Source organism: Solanum verrucosum, unplaced genomic scaffold (genome assembly GCF_900185275.1).
Source record: "Solanum verrucosum unplaced genomic scaffold, falcon-dt-bn FXZP01000407.1, whole genome shotgun sequence".
In the NCBI taxonomy this organism is placed as follows: Eukaryota; Viridiplantae; Streptophyta; class Magnoliopsida; order Solanales; family Solanaceae; genus Solanum; species Solanum verrucosum.
In genome coordinates, this window is record NW_026019838.1 from 257,922 (window position 1) to 282,937 (window position 25,016).

The window sequence follows — 25,016 nt, forward strand, 5'->3', positions numbered from 1 at the left end:
TCAAGCCATGAAATCAGGCTCTCTGAACCCAACCCACGCTTCACCAGCACGGGCCGTGGGTCCAACCACGGTCCGTTAGTGAGGGTCATGGGTGGTGGACTCGGGACTATTTTGAGAAGTTAGTTTAGGGGCACTTTGAGGTTTTACGATTTTAATTAATATTAACTGGTGTCGAGTTACCCTAATTTAGAACACCTATATAAGTATTTTAAACCACTAAATTAAGTCATTCACCTAATTATTTTTAAAACCCAAAACTATTCCCAAAACTTCATCCTCTCCAAATATTCTCTCTCTATAACTTCAAAGAAGAAGAAGAAGGAAGTTGGAACTAGGGTTCAAGGAGCAAGGTTTTCTACTCAAATTCATTGGGTTTCATTGCCAAGGTATGGTATCTATTCATCCATGGAGCCCCTTCAAAATCCCAATTTCAAAGATAGAAATCCCCCAAAAGCTAGGGTTTGATTCCAAAGTCATGAGTTCCTTTCAAAAATGATTCTAATGCTTGAATTACTTTATATTATGATTGAATTGATTATTTATTATGGTTTTATGTTGAAATCCCAAAGAACTCATGAAATCCCCTTATTCCCAAATATGATCTTGTGGAGTGGGCTTGTTGATGAAAGAAAGATATTATGAGATTATGCTTGTAGTAATTGGGTTACTTGAATTATGTTAATATCCATGTCTGATGTATTGAATTCTAGACGTGTTGATTCAATATGATCTTTGATCCTTGATGGGGAAAATCATGATATTATGCATGTTTATGAAGTCTTTGTATATAACAACACTTTGAGAGTGAAGTGTCTATGATTATGATCTAGTTGTTGTGTTGTTGAAAGGTTATTTTCATATACACATCTATGAATGAATATGATATGATGTTAAAGGTTTTCTCAGAATATGAAGATTCTAAGGTTGAAAGGCTTTCTCACCTATTGAATCTATATGTAGACATGGACAGTGAAAGGCAATTGTCACGCATGATCTAATGAGCTATCTTAATGAATCAAGTTATGACTTAATATGTATTCCGTGGGAAGTAATGCTTAGCACTGAGTGGATATTGAATATGAGATGGATGCTTTTACACAAGTTGAGTCCGGCTTCCCAATGGGACCATTTACACTAGTTGAGTTCAGGTTCCCAAAGTATGTCTCATGAGATGGACACCTTCTACCTTAGTTGAGTTCGGGTTTCCTATAGCAATCTCATTATCCCATAAAATATGTTACCCCCATAAGGATTTAGTTAGTGGATCCACCTAAGCTAAGAGTATGGTTCTACCTTAGGCAAGTAGGACAACTCTTTTCGGTGTGGATAACATCGGGGGTCCATGTTATACTTCACATGGTCTCATGTCGGTTAAGGATTATTCCTAAAACATAAAGAATAAGAATATGAATTATGAACTATGGTTACTCAAGAAGCTTTACTTAGAATGGGTGAGATTTATGGGGTCTTATTCATGCATTGCACAAGTATGCTTTGAGGGTATTCATGAAGTGTTTCTCTTATGATATGATGATCCATGAATTGATTATGCTTATGACTTATGCTTTTCCACTATCTTCATAATGATGTTTTAACTTAGTAAATTGCATGCATTCAAATGAAATGTCTCTTTTAGCATGTTTTCAATGTTTTTATGCATGGCTATCATATTTAGTGCATTTTTGTACTAATGCCTACTTTTCCTACATTTTCCCCAAGTGTAGGGTCCGGTTCTCAAGGTGATCATCGTTGTGGCTAAAGCTTGGATTTGCTTATTCTCCTAGTTTGTTGGCGAGTCCTCATGATTCGAGGACGGATGTTATCTCATTGTAGTTCAGTTATTGTATTTCCTTTTTGGACTATGTTGTATGGGTTGTCTCCCTTTCTCATTCCGAATATTGTAATAAATGGCTATGTTGCGACTTAGAGTCTAGACTTCTTCTTTTCTTATATGAAAATTCTAGACCTGAAATGCGTTTTTACTTTTTATTGTTCTATTCTTATGTTATCATATGCTAAGTGGCTTACATGGAGCCTCTTGGGATTCTATGTGCCTTGTTACATCTAGGGAGTACCCTAGGTCATGACAATTTCACACCTCTGGATACCTATCCACCACACCATCTGTGGGCAATCTCTTCTCTTCTAGAATGTTCCTCAAAACCTCATCCTTTAGTCAAATGAGTGACTTGGGAGGAGGACCCTGTACTAGCAGTGCTGGGACCACTGTCTACTCTGGACGAAGCACAGGAGCTGAAGCTGAAGGGGAAGGCGTTAGAGGCACTGGGATCTTAGATGGATTGTTCATTGACTTAGAGCGCAGCTCCACTTCTTGGGCCTGTAATAATTGGTCATCCTCAGGCTCGGAGATAGAAGCCTGAGAATCATATGAGTCCCCCTCACTGCCAAATTTGGTGAGGTGTGTTTCGTAGACCCCCTCACTATTAGAGCTAGTCTCCTCCGGTGTCTCAACCACAGGCGCCTTGCCCTTTTTTTTGCCTCCCATTGGAGGTAGTTTTGTGGCCTTTGCTCGGGATGCAGTTGCATCCTCATTTATAGTAATGCCCCGTGCCTGCTTTCGTGGCGACATGTCTCTACCAACAATTTTGGGTCTATCCATTCCTGCGAAACAATTAAAAAACACTTAGAAAAATTCAAGAAAAACTTTAGAAAATAATTGCAGGAAAACTCGCCGAACCGGTTGGCGAGTCACCGAACAACTTTGGCGAGTGATGCTTATCGTGACCAACGACACTAACCTACGGTACGAGTGTCTACGATCATCGATAATATAGTAACCCAACCAAGGGTTGGGGCCGTGTCCCAAAGGAGTGGTTTTGAGAATTAATAGAAAAATAAAATTTAGTTCTAACTAGTCATAGCTAAAGACATTAACGAGTAAAAACATAGTAAATTAAAGGGGTGACACAAAAGTGTCAATTAACAAATGGGGGTTTCATCAGAAGTAAGCTAAAATCAGCAAAATCAACAAGAAATCTAAGCAATGAGAGGGGAATTCTTGGGATGTGACCGGAATACGGGTTAATCTAAGTTATTGAATACAAACTTTCGATAGAAAATTTATAAAATAATAGTGACTAGGCAAATATTTATGTGGAAATAAGTTCTATCTCGAGCAACTTACCCCGTTTCAAATGGGTTCCTCTCGGACACCCACTTACTGCATGAAGGCCAGCCTACGCCTTACCCCACTCACACTTTCGAGCTAAGTGTTAGGATATGGGACTTGGGCTCACCCTCTCAGGCTGAACCTCATGTCGACCCACTCCTTAGGCCATCAGTCTAGCGGTCTTGGTTTCGCGACCTCTCTCTCTAGCAAGCCGAAAACACATGGGTGGTTTTGTATTTGCAACTAAAAACTCATTAAGTTAAACCACAACCACTAGGTGAAATCACAATTAAACTATAAATAAACTATTAACAAGCAAGACCCAACAAATATCGTAACCCATATTCGCTAAATCACACCCTAAGAATTGGGGTTTTTAGCCACACATCAAGAGATATAAATTTATACCTAATTGAGGTTGCATTCAAATGGGTATGAAGATTTAAGTCTTGTTATAGGCCAAGAATGAAGAATCCAAGAGACCTAACTCCAAATTTTGAAGATGAAAACCCTCTTCTTCTCCAAGTCTCCAAAACCCTCTCACTTAGAGCAAAAAGTACTATTCTATCTGGAAATTATAATAATTGTTCGACTCTCAAAATTAATTCTTCTAAAATTAATAAAGAGTTTAGTATTTATAGACTTTAGAAAATAGTGTTGGCGGATCGCTCGACGAGGTTAGTCGGAATCACCGATTAACTCGGCGATTCGTTGTTTGGTGTAGTTCATCGCCTTCTTGCACTAGCCTTCAGTATCGTCGTGCGCTGTGTCATTGGGCGACATAGTACTGCTTCGTGGAACTATTCAGCGAAGCGCCAATTGCTCCTTCATCGTCTTTTTGATCCTGCTTTTTCAGGGCTTCGCGTACTGGAACAAAGGGAGGAATGCGTCCCTTTGGCGAATCACCAAGCGTGCTTGACGATGCTCAGGCTTCAGCTTCTTCGTTCTTTTCAGCCTTTCTGTTGCTTTTTGCGCCTAAGTGTCCATGCTTCCACTAAAACTTCAAATACCTGAAACTTAAGTGTTTACATCAGATATTTAGAATAAATAAGCATTTGAGGACACTATTTCTATTCAAATAAAGCCCTAAATGAGTTCAATTTGTGGATTCATCAACACCCCCAACTTAAACTTTTGCTTGTCCTCAAGCAAACTCAATTTCAGCCGTTCAAAAAGGTGTCTCACACTACAAGAAAAATTGCCTCTAAGGAAGGGAAATCTGGTCCCTAAAAATCTAAATCTGGTCTCAAAAGCAAATTTCAGACCAGAAAATGCTGGTCGCCACCTGTCGTAACCGCCTTCGTCGCTACAGACCTTTCGCGATGGGAACAAAATATTGGTCCTTAAATGGTATTCGAGGCGGGAAAAAATATAGTCGTTAAATCCTTTTAGAGACTACATATCTAGTCTCAAATAGACAATATGTATCTAGGTAAAATCTATGTTCTAGTCGTTAAATCTTTTTAGCGTCTATGAACACCTGGTCCTAGTAGTCGTTAGAGACGAGAACATTCTGGTCCTTGATTAGCTTTTGAGATGAGGATGACCTGGTCCTTGTGTATGCTTAGAGACAAGAATGATCTGGTCCTTGATTTGTTATAGGGACCAAAATCATTTCTCGTCCTAGATTATTGTTTAGAGACGAGAAATTTCTGGTCCTAGATTGGCAATCAATGGTCCTAGATCAGTTGATATCACAATAAGAATAATTCTTCAACAAATACAAAATTACTATTAAATCTTTCAATTCAAAAAGAAGATATAGAGAGACAGAAACAAGAAGATAGATATAAAGAGTTCGATTAATCAAAATAAATTGGTCAACATCCAATGATGTTAGTTTCAATATGTTCTTCAAAAAACTTAGCCAACATCAGAGTTAGATTGTATACTATCGAGTTTTGCATAACATTCATAGCAAATTAATAACAAGCTTGTGCATTTCTTCTTATAGCTTGTATCTTGACTTGAAACTTCAACCTTCAAAATCTGCAAGTTCAAAATTTTAAAAAAGGATAAATAACTATTTGTATACATATCAATTTTATACTAGAATTCGGTAGCTCGCTTACCCCAAAAGTAGTTAAAACTTCACCAAGTGTTATCTTGAAATATCCACAAAAGTTGCAGAACATAAGAGAATTCAATTAGAAAAATCATTGAGATGCATTTACCAAGAATTCAAATACTATTTCTGTGCAGAAAATTTAACCTATAAAGTGGCTGTCCAAAAGTGCAGCAGTGCAGAAATTAACAAATAGAGAAAGACACTGTGCAGAAAATTTTAATGAAGTACGCATTATGAGCTTCTAAGTGTGCAAGGACAAAATCCTCTGTTTCTGAGCAGAGACAAAGTCGTGATCCTTCTCCATTTCCTTCAATTGCTCTGCAGTTAATTTTGTTGCATTGCCTTTCATCACATTATGATAGGACTGTATCATGCTAGCAGCCTCTTCATTTCAACTTGAGTTGATTGTTGTAGTTTTTGGCAAAAAAGAAAGGTAATAGCTGTCTAAATTCGTTAATGATGATTTAGTAGAAATCATGCTTTTAGGGAATTCAACATGGACTATATAAATCTCGAGATCACTCTGAATAGTCGGACATGGGAAAGAACAAAAGATGAAAACAAGGACTTTGAAGAATCTCATGGCTGAAAATACAAGAACTGATAATGCATTGGATGAATTTTTCTGTTTTGAAGCAACTGTCTATTTATAGTGCTTCTTTGTTCATGACTTTATTTTAGCTACAAATATTACTGTGCAAAAAAGAATCATGTGCACAAGAAAATTTAAAGTATTATAAAAGATAAGAAAAGAAAGGCCACTAAGTGTGAATGCGAAAAGCTAAATTGAACTATATTCTATGAAACTGTAGATTTTCCAAAAGACCATCCACTGTATATTTGTTCTCGAACAGTTTATCTCTGGCCCTATCCAACATCAACTCTTCAGTCCAAACATCTAGCCACTTAACTATACATACATTCTGAAAAACCTATAACAACCAGCTGACATGACATCAGTTTCTACTTTCTAAGGGCAGTATCTATACTTCTGTTTGATTAAGTATTAGCTAGCTCTATTTAAGATCTTAGACAATGAAAACAAGAAAACTAGTAGTTACCATTATTTTTTTTCTAGAATTAGTCTTAGTAGAAAATGACTATATGAAAATCAACAAAATAAACTAAAAATTTAGGTATCTTGGTGCTTACTTGGTCAGTAGAAAAAAGTAGAGGTCATTCAGTTGAAACGGGAGATGTCGCAGGTTGGACATGTGATTGTTGAGCAGTAAATAGTTCCTTCCATTTTCATTTTTTCTTTCATCTCATCTTCTAAGGTAGACAAGCGATCGTTCAAGGATTTGTTTTCCTCGTTCAAGGATTTGTTTTCTTCGTTCAAGCATTTGTTTTCTTTGTTCAAAGAAAGTAGTCGCCAAATCTGGTGTTTGCCATCTTTCCCGCCCTTTACATCAAAGTCAAACATGTCAAATAACACAAACCTTATAAATATTACATTTATGAAATAGTTTTACGCTATTACCTTATGATAAATAATTTCTCGAATAGGCATACTACCAATACGATGAAGCATCTTCAACTTAGCTCGATTTACTGCATTCCTGCTGCTTCTTGCCTAAATTCATTTTGTAGCTTTTATTTTTTGAAAAGAAAGAAACTAGAAGATTTTCCAAAAGAAATTAATGGAGCATATACACGAGTAGGCTATATACAAGAGTATGAGTTCTCTGTCAAGTCCCCCTGGAAATCCATCATAATGGGAATTCAGTTATCTTTCAATGCTACTGCTGTAGTAATGCTATCATTACTACTAAATTAGAAATCCAAGTTTAATAACAAATTTGAAGGACCTAGACCCTCATTGTGCATAACTATTTCTAACATTACTATCTTTTTTTTTCATATCTTTAAGAAGCAGTTCAGGGGGATTGAGGAATAAATCTGTCTTACAAGTTCTCTCCTTGAACTATTAAGAAGTTGTTCGACGACTTCAGTTCTCTGATGCAGGGTTACTGTATTTTTCGATTTGAATCTATTGAAGATACGAATGCAGTTATGCAAGCAGGACCATACACATTTTTAACAAACCGTTAATACTTCAAAATTGGGTTATAGATTTACCTTCCCAGGTCTGCCAGTGGGATATTGGTCAGGAGAATATGACTGGTATGACTGGTATCCAAAATTCTACAATGATTGTAAGAAGTTTTGGCACACTGGCGAAGGGTGCTGGTCTAAGAAGAAACCAATAGATGAGGAAGAGGCTATGCCTCAATTTCAGGTGGTGAAGTGGTGAAAAAGAAATGCAGAAAGAATAGAAAGCCTAGGAAAACAAAGGTGGACAGGAAAGCTACAGGGATAACTCGACATCCTAATGAAGCTCTCGTCCAGCCTTGCAAGGAGAATGTAAAAGAAGCTAGTCTAGGGGTAGCTCCAAACCAAAATGCAGGCCCTTCTAATAATGACAATAACATTGATAGTTCAAAAAAAAAAAGTTCAGCAAAGCGAGATTGAAGGACTCATGGAGTAGTCTATACCAAGCGGGTGATGCAACAATTCAAAGCACAACAACTATTTCAATAACATGGATCAAACAACTGAGTATATTTGGTGCTAACGAGGGAAATCAAGTCGTAAAATACTAGAAAATATACTATTAAATCAGTGGGCATACCTGAAAACTTTCAGAAGCAAAATGTTCCTTTACTAACCATTTCCATTCGTTTTTCGTCTACTCCCCTTGGAATAATCCTAAGAGATTGTTGGATAGGCTTATCCTTCACATACTTGGCATGCAAGTGTCCTCTCCATTTGTTCCATAACTCATTCATCCATCCCAATATATGATCACGATGATCATTCATGTCAACACCCTCAAATTTTTGCTTCAACATTTGGTACCTCCTCGAGTAAATCATCACAATCTGTCTATGTACTTCCTCCATCAAGATTAGGATATAGATCTCTTAACAATTCTTCTACTTCATCCTCACTCTCACATTCTTCTACTTCATCCTCACTCTCACATTCTTCTACTGCATCACCATCTTCATCTTCAGATTCAGTCAATGGCTCACCCAAACGCTCTCCATGGTGATACCAAAAAGTATAGTTTCGAATTATACCATACACAAGCAAATGTGTCTCAACTATTTCACGAGTTCCTAGAATTGTATTGAAACATTTGACACATGGACATTGTATTTCATGTTCTTTGAAAGGCATAATCTAAAAACTTTTGCACACCGGCTAAATAGATTTCATCAAGTCGATTGTCAACAAGTTGCATCCATTGCTTAGTAGGTGCCATAACCTTAGAGAAAATATAAAAATTAGATTTTAAAAAAGAAGAAATAAAAATAATAATATGCACACAACTAAGTTGAACTCTAAGATCACAATTTCTAGTCGACTTTGGCTACTTTTTCAGTTAAGGAATTGCAATATACTATCAGATGACAATAATTGATGTAAATATAATTTTTGATAATATGATGGAAAGAATTTAATGTTTCAAATTTTAATATCCTACTTAACTTAACAATGCACATGACAAGTATGTACAAGATATTGTTAACTAAAAAAGGTATACTACTAACATAAATTTCATGATCAACAGAAGAAAGCTTGTAACTTGAAGCAACAAAGAAAAAGGAACTCCGACAACTCAAGAAAGTAGAAAATAATACTTTCGAGTTCAAACTGTATTCAACACTTGCCTTGTGTTACACTCTACTGGTGTTGAAGCCCTTTTTGTTAGAGAGGCTGAAGGAAGAAGCAACATATCAGCTGCTGGAAAGGTAAAATTGTTTCATTTCTTTTGGACCTTTCTCTTTCGAGTATATAAGCTGCTTGTTTAAATGATCACGTATGTTTCTTTTCTAGTTTGTTCAGAAGTTGTCATACACTTATTTACTCGAGTAGCTTTGTTCTTTAGTTCACATATGCTATCACTTATTTAAATTTCACTCCATCTAATGTGTTCATCATTTATTAAAGAAAGTCAACAACTACATTACACTAGTTTATCCTAACGTCCATCATCTTCTCACGATCAATGTGTAGGAGTCAAATAGGTAATGTATGACGCAAGTGTTAAAGTTTTTTTCCAGCCAACCATGAATAATGAAAATGAGCAAAGTTAACAAAATCAAAGAAGAACACCATTTAAAAAGCAACATATTTAGATTTCTTTCTCAGAATTTTGAAGGTTTTCTTTGAGACATCTTAGTTTTTCACTCATGCTTTCTTTCTCGTCAATCTTTTAAAATTATTTTCTTCAACAATCTGATTAGTTGACGTGATTTTTTTTAAAGCTAGTAGTTGCTTGTTGACCCTACATGAAATAAATGACCATTCAAATTGACTTGTTTATTGATCACTATCTTTAGTTAATTGTTCAAAGACTCCAAAGTCAAGTAAATAGTGATGTTAACAGATGTGTAGGTTAACAACCTGTAGCACATTAATAAAAGATGACAATTACTTAACCCGATCAAGACTCCAATGTAAAGAATCTTCATGTTGTACAGTCAACAACTAATTCTCCATCAAGACTCATATACCCATATATACATGGGTCTATTTTGTCCATTAAAGAATGGAAACCATGAAGGAGAGAAGAAGAGAAGGAAGAAGTAGAATATGGGAGGGCATTGCAAAGGAGACTGACTACATTGCTTGTGTAAGAGCAGCTACTAGGATAAGAGACGAAGTACATAGTTTCTCTTTCTGAAAATTTTGTATGCTCTATATGATAATTAGATGATTCATTAGATCAAACATGTTGAGACTTAAGCATGATTTGGTGGCTAACACAATCAGGTTAATGACCAAAACAACTATTTACTTGTCAATCGTCAAAAATAAAGTTTAGTGTTGCTATATTTAATTCACTGGTTAAAGACTTCAAATACAAGTGAATCAGTGATGTTAAAATATTTGTCAATTCACGACCTGTAGCACATTAATGAAAGAAAGCAATTACTTACCTTGTAGTATATAGAAACTAATCACTTTTGTTATTACAAGTCGATCAAGACTCCAATATAAAGAATCTTTGTGTTGTATAATCAACAACTAATCCAACAAGAATCACATATTCATTCATACAAGGGACTTTTGTGTCCATTGAAGAGGGGAATCATGAAACAAATTAGAAAAGAGGAATCTGGACTCATAATATACTACAAACATGAATACACTTCAAAAACAATCAAACTTTCAATTATAATGTGGACTCAATAAAACAAGAAAATAGGGCAAAGTTGAGTGATAGATCAGTAAACAAGAAGAAGAGGAAGAGACACATCATCAAAAATGAGTACCTCAAGGAGAATAGATAAAACCCCACAAAAATCAATAGAAGAAGATATAAAACCACATCATTACTACATAACGGGAATAATGGAACAACGAAAATATTTAATATTAATAGATACAGGACGAGAAGAAAACTATATTACAAGAGAATTAGTAACGGAAGATGAAATAATAACTATTGAACAATCATGCTCCGAACTACCAAAAGCATTAATGTATACCGAAGAAACTACGGAAAAGGAAATAATCATCGGAGGATTACCAACAGTAATAAAATTCAAAATATATCAAGGAAATGAAAATATCATTTTAGGAATAAAATGGTTGGAACAAGTAAAACCATATAATCTAGAAGACAAACAGTTAACAATAAATTATGAAAATAAAAGTGTAATAATAAAAAGGACTTTGGTATGATAAAAATATGAAAATATATATACTTGCAAAGATAATAATAGAAGGATATTACAACCGATATTATACACCAATGATAGATACGGGAGCAGAAGCTAATATATGTAAATACAATTGTTTACCAGAAAATAAATGGGAAAAATTAAAAACACCTATAGTAGTAACAGGATTTAATAATGAAGGAAGCATGATCACATATAAGGCAAAAAATATAAAAATATAAAAATACAAATATGGGATAAGATATTAACTATAGAAGAAATATATAACTTTGAATTAACTACAAAAGATATGCTATTAGGAATGCCATTTTTAGAAAAATTATACCCACATATAATAACAAAAACACACTGGTGGTTCACAACACCGTGTAAACTAAAAATAGGAGCAAAAAGAGTAAATAATAAAAAACGAAAAACAACAGAATGGATAAAAGGAAGTGAAAAAATTACACAAAAATTAGAAAATATAAAAGAAGAAGACCCTAAAATAGAATTAATTATATTCTCTATAGATAAAGTAAAAATAATTCAAGATAAGTTAGAATTATTATATAGTGAGGATCCTTTACAAGGATGGGAAAACATAAAACAAAAGTAAAAATTGAGCTAATTGATAATAACAGTATAATAACCCAAAACCATTAAAGTATAACTTTAATGATTTAACCAAATTTAAGATACATATAGATGAATTACTAGAAAAAGGATATATACAAGAAAGCAATAGTAAGCATACAAGCCCGGCATTTATCGTAAATAAACATAGTGAACAAAAAAGAGGAAAAAGTAGAATGGTTATTGATTATAGAAATTTAAATGCAAAAACTAAAACATATAATTATCCAATACCAAATAAAATAGTAAAGATAAGACAAATACAAGGATATAATTATTTTAGCAAATTTGAATGTAAATCAGGATTTTATCACTTAAAACTAGAAGAAGAATCTAAAAAACTAACAGCATTCACTGTACCACAAGGATTTTATGAATGGAATGTATTACCATTTGGATATAAAAACGCACCAGGTAGATATCAACACTTTATGGATAATTACTTTAAACAAATAGAAAATTGTGTAGTGTACATCGATGATATATTATTATATTCTAAGACACAAGATGAACATATAAGATTATTAGAAAAATTTATACACATCATAGAATATTCAGGTATAAGTCTAAGTAAAAAGAAAGCTGATATAATGAAAAATCAAATAGAATTCTTAGGAATACAAATTGATAAAAACGGAATAAAAATGCAAACACATATAGTACAAAAAATAATTAACTCAAATGAACAACAAGACACAAAAAAGAAATTACAATCATTCTTAGGACTAGTAAATCAAGTAAGAGAATACATACCAAAATTAGCAGAAAATTTAAAATCATTACAACAAAAATTAAAGAAAGATATAGAATATCAGTTTGATAAAAAAGACCAAATACAAATACAAAAGGTAAAATTATTATGTAAAAACTTACCTAAACTATACTTTCCAGATGAAAACAAAAAAATTACTTATATAATAGAATCAGATGCGAGTGAAAAAAGTTATGGAGGAATATTAAAATACAGGTATGATGACACTACGATAGAACATCATTGCAGGTATTATTCAGGAACGTTTAATAATACAGAAATAAAATGGGAAATAAATAGAAAAGAATTATATTCAGTATATAAGTGTTTATTATCATTTGAACCATATATTGTATATAACAAATTTATTATAAGAACAGATAATACACAAGTAAAATGGTGGCTAACAAGAAAAATACAAGATTCGGTAACAACAAAAGAAATAAGGAGATTGGTATTAAATATATTAAATTTTACATTTACAATTTAAGTAATAAAAACTGATAAGAATGTTATTGCAGATTACTGATCAAGACAAAGCTACTCAGACTGAGAACGAAAATACAATGGAAGAGATACTCAAAGTCATAACTACACTTTGTATAAAAGTGGATAGTATGGACAACGAGATACAAAAGCTAAAGACTAATGAAGATAATCTGAAGTCTAAAGCTAGTCAGCAGCATGACTATAAAAATGCGGAGCTACGTCAAGCGGAAGACGGAAAAAAGCCAGAGCTAAAAGGAGACGATGGGAAACTCCTTAAAACCCATAACGTTTGTTTAAATACAACTGCAGGTACAAGCAAACAAGTTAGTGATAAACAACATAAAAATGCTAACTTAAACCAGCTATTCGCAAAACCATTTACCCAAAGGACACCTAGACATATGTCCATAGAACCACAAACATCTACATACGCAGATAGTTTGCAAAACCAAAATGAGAAAAAGACATATAACTACATCACACGAACCTATATTGAAAATATCCACAAAATCCAAACCTATTTAAACTGCAACCCCAGATCAACTACAAAAGAACCAAACCAAGATTATTTGACACAAAAATTACGAGGATATAACAAGCTAATTGCACAACCGAAAACTAACGCTAATTTAGTAAGGACATGTTACAACTACGGACTGTTAAATACAGTATACACATATGACGGAGAATAGGTTAGTGGAATACCAGAACTACACAAAGCATTCATCACGTACAAAAGAGTTACGAAAGGAAATTTATTTTATATAAAATTCTATACAGCACCAGTGGAGATATTATACGAGGAAATAAAACCTCCAATACAGGTTATCAAGATAGGATTAACTAAAGATATGATTATACCCGAGGATATCGGACAACAAGAAGAGATATGCAAAATAGAGATACCAAGTTTTTATGCCAACAAAAGGATAATTGGTATATCAACAATTATACAAGAGTTAGCAAATAATTATTTAAACAGAAACGCTATATGGAGCTACTATGCAAGAGACCAGCTAATGATTTATTCCAATTCAAGGGAGCTAAGGAAAGCAGATATGGATGAAGTCCAAAGATGGATTTTATCACTACTAAAGCCAGAAGAACGACCTACGACACGAGCATTAAAAGAAGGATTTATTTCAGCAGAATTATTAACCAGATATTGCAAGCTAATTGGTCATAAATACCCCGACCATATATGTTCAAAATGCAACGGAGAAGATAATATAATTCCAGAGGTCTAGCTGGAATAATCAACGAGGAAGAAAACAAGAAGGAGATAAGCACGAAAAAAGTTATGTAGAATAATGTAAATATAAAGTTGTCAAGATAAACGGAAAAAGTTACATGTAATAATGCAAAGTTTGTCAAATAAGTGTCATAAAGTAGGTATGGAATAGGTATGGGTCTTTTGTCAAATAAAGACAAGTGTATGTAGTAGATAGTGTACATTATTAATATGTGCAAATAAGTCGTAAAGTAGATAGTGGTAGACAAAACAAGGACTATTCATGAATAGTAGTCATGAATAGTAGTAAATAGTAATAGACATGTGTAAAAAATGTGTTAGGATAAGTATTTAGAATAGTAAATTTGTATGTCAATATATAGACTTAGTAGTAAACTTTGTAAAGACGGGCATTGCCTAAGAGAATAAAAACTTTCTTATAAACACTCTCTCTTTTAAAATACTAATTACTTAAAAGTTAATGGATAAATCTGAAATCCAGTCAGATATTTCAGATAGCATGGCTAAGCAAGAGGCAAAGGTATATTGTTCAAAAAATATGCGGAACTAATTTCATATATTCCTGAATATCATATATATGATTGATTAAATTTATGTTAGTTATTATGTATTAGAATTATTTGAATCATGATTTCTAGTTTATTAGCACACTGGAAACAGGGAGAAAACTTCTATACTATGCCATCCTAATGTTGAAACCGGTAGGCGAGGAAGCCGTTTAGGGGAGTAAACAAAGCTGAGGCGCTGATAAGAAGGAAGTATCCGCTAAAGTACGATGCTAGTAGTGACAGGAAAACATGATAAACAGATAATCTAGTTCATAATAATCTAATATGAATTTAATCGATTATGAATATGATAGGAAGGAATAATTGAAAAATCTGCATAATAAAGAACATGATTACATATATGCATGACGAGATGATAAAAAATTATGAAACTTTAATATTATATATACTTAACGGTATAGAAATAATTGAGTTAAGAAGAATCATATGGGAAAAAATATTTGATGACTACGAATCAGAAAATATATTAAATCAAGAATGGTATGAAATAGATTTACAAGATCTATATTTAGATAATGAAAGAATAGAATGGTACGATTTAAAAATAAATTCAGATTAAAATGAATTACGAATATTTACAATATTGGATAGAATCTATGGAAGATATAAAACTATTAGAACAATTAATAGAGGAAAATTTATCTATGTACCAAAGAACCGAATATATGTTATATCTAGAATATATCATAAATAATATTAAAGAAATATTCAGATTAAAACAACTATCGGAAGAATATTACAATAAATATTATTACATTTTACCATGAATTTCACACTACCAAAAAATAACATTAAAGGGATATCAAGATTAAGACACTTAGCAAACGACTACTACAATAAAATCTTTAAAATAAAATACTCACCTACCACACTACCACCTACCACACTACCACTTTCATGAATCCCCCAACTACCAGTTCCGCACCGAAAAATGGTATGTGAAAATTCAAATTTTTTCGGAAGGGATCAAAATCATTTTTTAATTAAAAATAAAAGGAGCCTCAAGCTCAAACATTCACAGAAAGCAATATTAACACAATTTAAAAAAGAACTACCCAAATATAATCACAAAATACGAACTTCAAATAACACACGAAAGGTGGGCCTCACCCCACCACAAATAAAAACAATTTGCCCTCAAATGCAAATAACAAAATATTCAGCAATAAGAATAAAGAAACTCAGAGCGAAAGGTAAAGAAGGGGGTCCTGTTTATGCATTTGCTTCATCTGCCTGTGCATTGGTGTTTGATGCATCAACTTGATATAAAATAATAGCTTCCAAAGTGTTTCCATTCTGGTTCTCATTGTTTTCATTTTCCTTAGCTTCTGCATCGATGTTAGCCTCTCCCATTCTATCCACGTCATGAGCCTCCAAAAAATAATCTATGGCTGTGTAAAATCCACGTCTCCACAGAGGAATGGTGGGATCAATAGGAATCCTTCTACTGGCTCTATCTTCCTTGGTATATTTCCTTTGTCTGGCTAGCTCTGCTTTCTTTTCATCTTCTTTAAACTCATGTGCTCTTACTATCCGAGGTTGTTCATTTATCCCTGCGACTTTTGGTCTAGCCATTTCTGCAAAGACTTTGAATACAAGTAAGACAGTAATTTAAACAGGAGAAGGGAGGGTTCCAAGTGCGGAATTGCTTCGCCAAACTAGTTGGCAAAGTGCTTAACTAGCCAAGCTATTCGCTGAAAGTGATGTACGAATGATATAAGAGTGCATAAAAAGGGCGAACATAGGGTCTTTCGACGAGTCGCCGAGTGCGGCTTGCGATTTAGGTTGACCGCCTAAAGCCATAGATCAATCCATACTTATAGAATCCAGTCAAAGGCAAAATGAGGGCATTCGGCGAACCACCGACCAATTCAGTGAATTTTGTTCATCTCGCCAAATAGCTAAACGTGACTATTTTCAACCCATTTCTTCTCAAATTTCACCCCGCAACCTAGATAATGCAGTTTAGGCTTAAATAACTCAATTTCAACGAAAACCCATAGAAGTTTCACATTTTCCCCCCGTAAAAATTCAACTCGAAGCATAGTCGAATGGGAGTCCCTCAAATCATGTGATAGCTACTGAATCATAATCAACAATACATGCAATCCCAGTAACTCAGAGACTCGACAGTGATTTAATCAATATCAACAGAATTATGCAAATGAGTACGATGTTAATATCTTAAACGCAGGGTTCGAGTTACCAACCTTTGATGCCGAATAGATACTAATGAAGTGCTAGGCAGCAATGCAATCCAGCTCTAAGCGCAATTCAACAACTAAAATACTCTAAAAGTACAAGAAATATAAGGCTGGGGTGCAGGTGTGAGTTTGATAGGCCAAAGCAGTGAGAGAAAGTGAATGAAATAGAACTTTTAAAACTGGGGCTTGCAAAAACCATGCAGTTTTCGCCCATTCGGCGATGTGAGACAAGTTCGCCCATGCACTCGGTGAAGCGCCAAGTGTCTAGTTTATTCGCCAAATGTAACAGGGTCTGCAACTCATGTGAGTATTCCAACGGCGGTCTACATCAAGATCACCGACATGGTCGGCGATGTGCCTCTAATTTTCTACAGACCGTCGAATTTTACAAGATCCAAGCTGACAGTGCCATGAGTCAGACGACAGACAGAATCGTATTCATCGATCTTGTCGGTGATCCACCAACTTGAACTATTGCTTGCCTCAGTGTACTATTTCAATCACCTCCCTTACTTTAACATGTACAAACAACACATTATTATTCTACTAGTAATTAGGAAACAATTAAAGGGTTTTGGGTTGCCTTCCAAACATTGCCTCAGTTAACGTCATGGCATGACGCAAGTCCACCTTCAGACCTCACTTATGGGGTTAGCCATAGTATCACTAGGCAAACCCCCTTGTTGTATCGGATTGAGATGAGACGAGATGTGACCTATTTGGGTCTCTAACTGCTTGATTGAAACTGAATGAGAGGTGACGATTTGTCTGATAGTAGACACGTCTTCTTTCATGCCTTTGAGCCTTTTGTCTGACCCTTCAACTTTGTTTAGGATACGCGAGAGCATATCTTCGAACCTACCACCTTCCGAATCTTTGGGCTTTTGACGCTCGTGGCGAGGCACATATCTATCATTCTCCCGATCCTTCCAATTTGGATTACGGTCCCTCCATTCATGATCTCGATATTTCCAGCCGTCGTCTCTAACCCATCCTTGGTTACTACCCTGCCTTGGGTAGTTTGAATGATAGCTCCCTACTTGGTTAGATAGAAAATTTACTTCCTCGTCATACATGGCTTCAAATTTCATTTCCTCAGGATTCGCACCCCCCGACTCCCACAACATTGACACCACGGGCACCAGTCCCCATGATATTTTTTGGATAAAATGTCAAGCTGCGTCATATTTTGGCAATGTTTTGGTCTCACTCATTGTCTTTTTCAACCTATTCCTTAGATAGCTGAAATGTGATCGGTGAGACCTGGTCTTCGTGGGTGTACCACGCCCTGTTGATGGTTGTCATGCCATCGAGAAGTTGAGCTGCTATTGCATATGGTTGCAACATTAAGCCTCCGTGCGAGAGTTGGTCAGCTACACCTTTGTTTACCGAGTGTAGACTCCGGTATAAGTATTGAAGGAGTATATTATCAAGTAGACCATGGGTTGGGCATTATAGCACTAGTTTTTTAAAAGCGGAGCCAAGTTTCGTGCAGAGGCTCTCCATTCAGACGTTGAAAGCTTTGGATGCTATCCTGAATAGTCATCATCTTTGAGGGAGGGAATAATCACACATTAAATGCGGTGACCAAATACTCCCACGAAGTGATCGAGTTACGTGGCAACTCAGCTAGCCACTTGCACGCCTCCCCCATCAATGAGAAATGGAATAGTCTTAAACGAACTGATTCCTGAGAGATGTTCTTGAACGAGAAAGGTCCACACACATCTACAAAGTTTCGAAGATGCTCATGTGGGTCCTCATGAGCGAATCCACTGAAGAGTCCCTTGAGTTGCAAAAGTTACAACATGGTGCTTGTTATGTGGAACACCGCATTTCCCTCTGCTGGAGGTAGACGGATGGCTCCAACACCTCCTATGAGATGTGGATCATTGATGTTGGGCTCTTGGACATCGTTGAGGTTGCCGATGTCGTCTTTATGGCCCACCTGGCTCCCGTTACTACCGTTAACACTCATGTTTTCTGAAATGTTTACACAATCAACAGAACAAAACTAAAAATTAAATTAGTAAACTACAACTAAGAAGAACAAAAATTCTACTAATCTAAAAATTCTCAAATAACACCACTCCCTGGCAGCGGCGCCATTTTGATGCTTATCGTGACCAACGACACTAATCTATTGTACGAGATTCTATAATCGTCGATAATATAGTTACCCAACCAAGGGTTGGGGTCGTGTCCCAAGAGAATGGTTTTGAGAATTAATAGAAAAATAAAATTTAGTTCTAACTAGTCATAGCTAAAGACATTAATGAGTAAAAACATAGTAAATTAAGGGGGTGACACAAAAGTGTCAATTAACAAATGGGGGTTTCATCACAAGTAAGCTAAAATCAGCAAAATCAACAAGAAATGTAAGCAATGATAAGGGGATTCTTGGGATGTGACCCAAATACGGGTTAATCTAAGTTATTGGGTACAGGCTTTAGATAGAAAATTTATAGAATAATAGTGACTAGGCTAAGCTTTATGTGGAAATAAGTTCTCTCTCGAGCAACTTACTCCATTTCAAATGGGTTCCTCTCGGACACGCACTTGCTGCATGAAGGCCAGCCTATGCCTTACCCCACTCACTCTCTCGAGCTGAGTGTTAGGATATGGGACTAGGGCTCACCCTCTCGGGTTGAACCTCATGTCGACACTCCTTAGGCCATCAGTCTAGAGGTCTTGGTTTCGCGACCTCTCTCTCGAGCAAGTCGAAAACACATGGGTGGTTTTGTATTTGCAACTATAAACCCATTAAATTAAACCACAACCACTAGGTGAAATCACAATTAAAATACAAATAAACTATTAGCAAGCAAGACCCAACAAATATCTTAAGCCATATTCGCTAAATCACACCCCAAGAATTGGGGTTTTTAGCCACACATCAAGAGATATAAATTTAAGTCTCAATGAGTTTGCATTCAAATGGGTATGAAGATTTAAGTCTTGTTACAGGCCAAGAATGAAGAATCCAAGAAACCCAACTCCAAATCTTGAAGATGAAAACCCTCTTCACCTCCAAGTCTCCAAAATCCTCTCACTTAGAGCAAAAAGTACTATTCTATCTGGAAATTATAATAATTGTTCGACTCTCAAAATTAATTCTTCTAAAATTCATAAAGAGTTTAGTATTTATAGACTTTAGAAAATAGTGCTTGTGGATCGCTCGTCGAGGTTAGTCGGAATCACCGATTAACTCGGCGATTCGCCGATTAACTCGGCGATTCGCCGTTTGGTGTAGTTCATCACCTTCCTGCACTAGCCTTCAACATCGTCGTGCTCTGTGTCATTGGGCGACATAGTACTGCTTCGTGGTACTATTCGGCAAACCGTCGATTGCTCCTTTAATCGCCTTTTTGATCCTGCTCCTTTCGGGCTTCACGTACTAGAACAAAGGGTGGAGTGCGTCCCTTCGGCAAATCACCTAGCGCTTGGCTATTTTCAAGCTTCAACTTCTTCGTTGTTTTCAGCCTTCTTGTTCCTTTTTGCCCCTAAGTGTCCATGCCTCCACTAAAACCTCAAATACCTGAAACTTAAGTGTTTTCATCAGATATATTGAATAAACAAGCATTTGAGGACACTATTTCTATTAAAATAAATCCCTAAATGAGTCCAATATTTGGACTCATCAGCGAGCCAGGTCGGGCTTGCCAAAAGTTCCAGAACAAAAATTTCAAAAATTCAAAGCTGGTCGGCAATTTCCATGGCCATTCGGTAGATCGCCAACACCAATCGGCGAGCTAGTAGTAGCTAGCTGAAAGTTACATTGTATTTTAAGGAATTAAGGGAGCAGAAGGGCGATCAAGAAGAACTTTCGGCGAGTCACCAATTGAACTCGGCGAGCTTAGGCGTATCACCGAAAGTTAAAGAATCATACTCAACATTTTAGGAAATTGAAGGGCGATCTAGGGGGATTTAGGCTAACTGCTAAACCAATCGGCGAGCTCGACCCAACTTGCAAAATGGCCCTTTGTGCCCCTTTTTCACCCCATTCTTTGAAATCAAACCCGCAGCCCACGAAATATATATTAAAAATCTACACCATAGAATTAAAGTAAGACTGATAACAACATGGATAGCATGGATCGCGTAAAAAAGCATTAGAGGATCTTGATGGACACAAAATCAAGAAGTACAATGTGTGGAAGGTCCATCTAAGTGAAGAGAAAGAAGAAAGAGGCCATTTGTGCAAATGGTCATCTCATAATTTCAAGAATTCACAAAAGAAGTCAACCAAACAAGGCCCTTACCTCATTAAGGGTAAAATTGTCAAATAAATGTCTTCTTTATTTTATTAGTATAAATAATAGTCTCTTTTATTTAGGAAGATTTAGACTATATGGATTTTGAATGTGAAATGAACAAACGCTTCCAAGAGTGTAGTTTAAGGGTGGAATCCCTTTAGGATAGCCTAGCTTAGTGTAGCTTAATCTAGATTAGTGATAGGTGGATTCTCATTGTTGATTTAGGACTGCTTTAACCTTGATTTCACTTGAGATTGCTCATTTGTGGTTTTCAATTTGAGTTGTTTCTTTTCGAATTCAAGTTTCTGTTCTTCCTTGGTTGATTGTTTATTCAATTGCCTTTCTTTCTTCTCTTCTCATCTCTTATTTCTCATCTATCTTACTTTTGTGTTGTTTCATTCCCTATTTGATTTCAATTGGTTTTATCCCCAATTGGAACCCTTATCAAAGACCCATACTACCCATGCCCTTGTGGTACTCAGATTTCTCTCAATTTGGCCAAAATTGTCCAAGTGACGTCTTTTTCCCTTAAGAATGACATCAACCACTCTATCATTGGACAAAATAGGACATTTATCACAATCTGGGGATACTCAGACTTCACTCTGCTAGACCCAACACGATATTACCACAACCTAACAATTCCAATAAGCAACGACACATGAATCATGATTAAAGGCCAATTAATAACGATTTCACCTAAAATCAGGCAAACAAACAATCACAAAATGATTACCCAACGATATTCAATAACAAAATACCGATTTCATTTGAGTTCAACCACATATAGAGTTTGGGGTTTGGAAAACCAATCTTTATTGCCAAAATATATTTGAAATGCTAGGCAACAAAGAAATTCAACAATCCATCCCCGAGCAATGATTCCCAACAAAATAAGGGGAATAATGCAGGAATACTAACAACTAATATCGGTGAGAGAGTACGGGGTTAAAAAGTAGGAAAGTGAACGAATTTTAAAATTTTAAACCATTTGACCTTTAAAACCTTTCAGTTCGCGCACCAGTTGGCGTAGTAATTCATGCCCGCCGAGCTACTCGGCGATGCGCCAAGTGGTATTTTGGCTCTCCGAGTTTTACAGAACTCCCGGCAATTTAAGGGTTCAAACGGCGGACAAAGTCGGGCTCATCGACCTGTTCGATAAGTCACCGACTGAGTTTTTCGCTTGCTGAGTTTTACAGAATTCCCCATCAAGCTGGGTGGTTCAAACGGCGGTCCAAATCAAGCACACCGACCTTTTCAGTGTGTCGCCGGTTGGACTTTTAGCTCTCATATTGCCTATTTTCTAACACTTTCACTTTTCAACCTGCAAAATCAACACCTGTTATTCAAAAACAACATTTAAAACATCAAAAAGTTGGGTTACCTCCCAAGAAGCACCTTATTTAACATTGTGGCACGATGGAAATAGCAATTCAAGCTTCATTTTTGGGGTTGACCGTTGTGTCACTAGGGTACCCCTCTTTCGGCCTTGGGTTCAAAAGAGATGAAATTTGATCCATTTGCATCTCCAATTGCTTAATAGATACTGAGTGAGAATTTACCGTCTCATTGAGAGTTGAGACATCCTCCTTCATCTATTTCAACACTTTGTTCGACCCTTCAACCTTATTGATAATACTTGCTAACATGTCTTCCGTACGGGAAGTTCTCCGGGTCAACTCTTTGCTCTTTAAGGCTTTTGGCGTTCATGAGGTGGAACGTATCTTTATTTTTCACCATCCCTTTCCTTCCAAGTAGAGTTACGGTCACGCCATTCCCTATCACGATCTCTCCATCCATCATCTTTATTCCAACTCTGATTTCCACCCGGCCTTGGATAGTTTGAACGAAATCAGTGATGAGTCCACAAATTGGACTCATTTAGGGATATATTTTGATAGAATTAGTGTCCTCAAATGCTTATTTTGTCTCAATATCTGATGAAAATCCTTAAGTTTAAGGTATTTGGAGTTTGAGGCAAAGCATGGACACTACTTGGCAAGAAGGAACAAAGAGGCTAAAAAGAACGAAAAAATGAAGGCCTGAGGATCACCGAGCCCAGTTGGCGAGTCACCGATCGGCCTAGAGATCGCCTTTTGTTCCAGTGTGCTTTACCCAGAAGGGTAAGATCAAGTTGGCGATGAAATGGAGCAGTCGGCGTGTCACCGAGTATTCTGTGAAGTAGTACCATATTGCCTAACGACTCAAAGTGTGAAAAGGCTAAAGACTAAAGCAAGAAGGCGATGAAATTGACCAAAAGGTGGATCGCCGATACAATCGGCGATTCCGAGTAACTGCGCCGAGTGATCCACTGCATCACAAATTGTCAAACTCTATAAATTCTTGTTGAAGTTGTAATCAATAAAAAAATCAAGTCATAGACAATTATTAATTTAGACTTAGACCATTTTCAGTTACAAGTTTGAGAGGGTTTTGGAGAGTTTGTTCTAAGACCTTGAAGATTCAAAGGGTTTCAACTCCAAGAAATTGGACGTGGGTCTCTAAGATTCCTCACTCTTGACGTGTTTTAAGAATTAATTCTTCATACCCAGTTGATGGAAACTGATTTTGGTATAAATTTTTATCTGTTTTACATGTCTAGCTGAAACCCCAATTTTTGGGGTGTGATTTTGTGAATATGGGTTAGATTATCTATTGGTTCTTGCTTGTTGATGGTTTATTTATTGTTTAAATGTGATTTCATTTAGTAGTTGTGTATGAACTTAATGGAATTGTAGTTGTAAATACGATTTCATCTTAGTGATTTTGGCTTGCTCGAGAGAGAGGTCGTAAAACTAAGACTACTAAATTGATAGCCGGTGGTATTGGGTCGACATGGGTTCAGCTCGAGAGACTGAATCCTAGTCCTTCTCCCACACTTCCAGCTCGAGAGAGTGAATGGGCTAAAGCAGAGGCTATGCTTAATGCAGCAACTCGGTGTTCGAGAGAAACTGAGTTGATTCGGGGTAAGTTGCTCGAGAGAGAATTTACCCCCACAATAATCTAGCCTGGTCAGAAAAAATCAACGAATTTACTATCAAAAGCCTGTACCCGATAGTCTAGTCTATCCTGTATTTCTATCACATCCCAAGAATCTCGTCTCCATATCTCGTTTTCTTATATTTTTACTGTTTTTGTTATTAGCATAGTACAAACCCCCATTGATAATTGACGCTTGCGTCACCCCTTAGATTTAGTATGTTTTTATTCGATAATATCTATAGCTATGACTAATTAGAACTAAATTTAATTTTTCTATTAATTCTCAAAACCACTCGTTGTGGAAACGATCCCAACCCTTGGTTGGGTTGTATCACTACACGCGATCATATGGAACTTGAACAGAACTAGTGTCAGTTGATTAGGTCTTTAAACATCAGAATGGTGCTGCTGTCGGGGAGTGGTGTTATTTGAGAATTCTTAGTTTAGTAAAATTATTTTGTTCTTGTGAGTCGTAGTTTACTAACTTAATTTTTAGTTTTGTTTTTCTTTCAGTTGTTGTTGTAGGCATCTCCCTGAGCATGGCTGAGGGAAAGGGTAGCAAATTGGCTGAGACGAATCAAGAAGTCGAGAAGGACTTCATATTAACCGCATTGGTAACTCAGTTGAACGATTTGGCCACCAAAATACTAGAGGTGGAAGACTAGTGCAAAAGACAAGGGATGTACATACCCACTCATGAGAGGAAAAGGTCTAGAGATAGGAAGAACAATAGTGTCGAGGACACACTACAAATCATTCTCCAAAAGATCACCGAACAAAATCGAGTGCTGGAAGAGAAGAAGGAGAATATTGAAGTGTTGAATCAGATGATTGGCTCTCATTCTAGATCTATTCAGCTGATCAGCACACTCATGAGTTATGCAGTGCCTCCTATCCACTCAAATGAACCATTGGGGTTACCTGGTAACACAAGGGCCAACCCCAATGATGGAGAGTGAGGAAAGACTTGCGCGGGCCACGACGTTTACTAAGGTGCTTCTTGG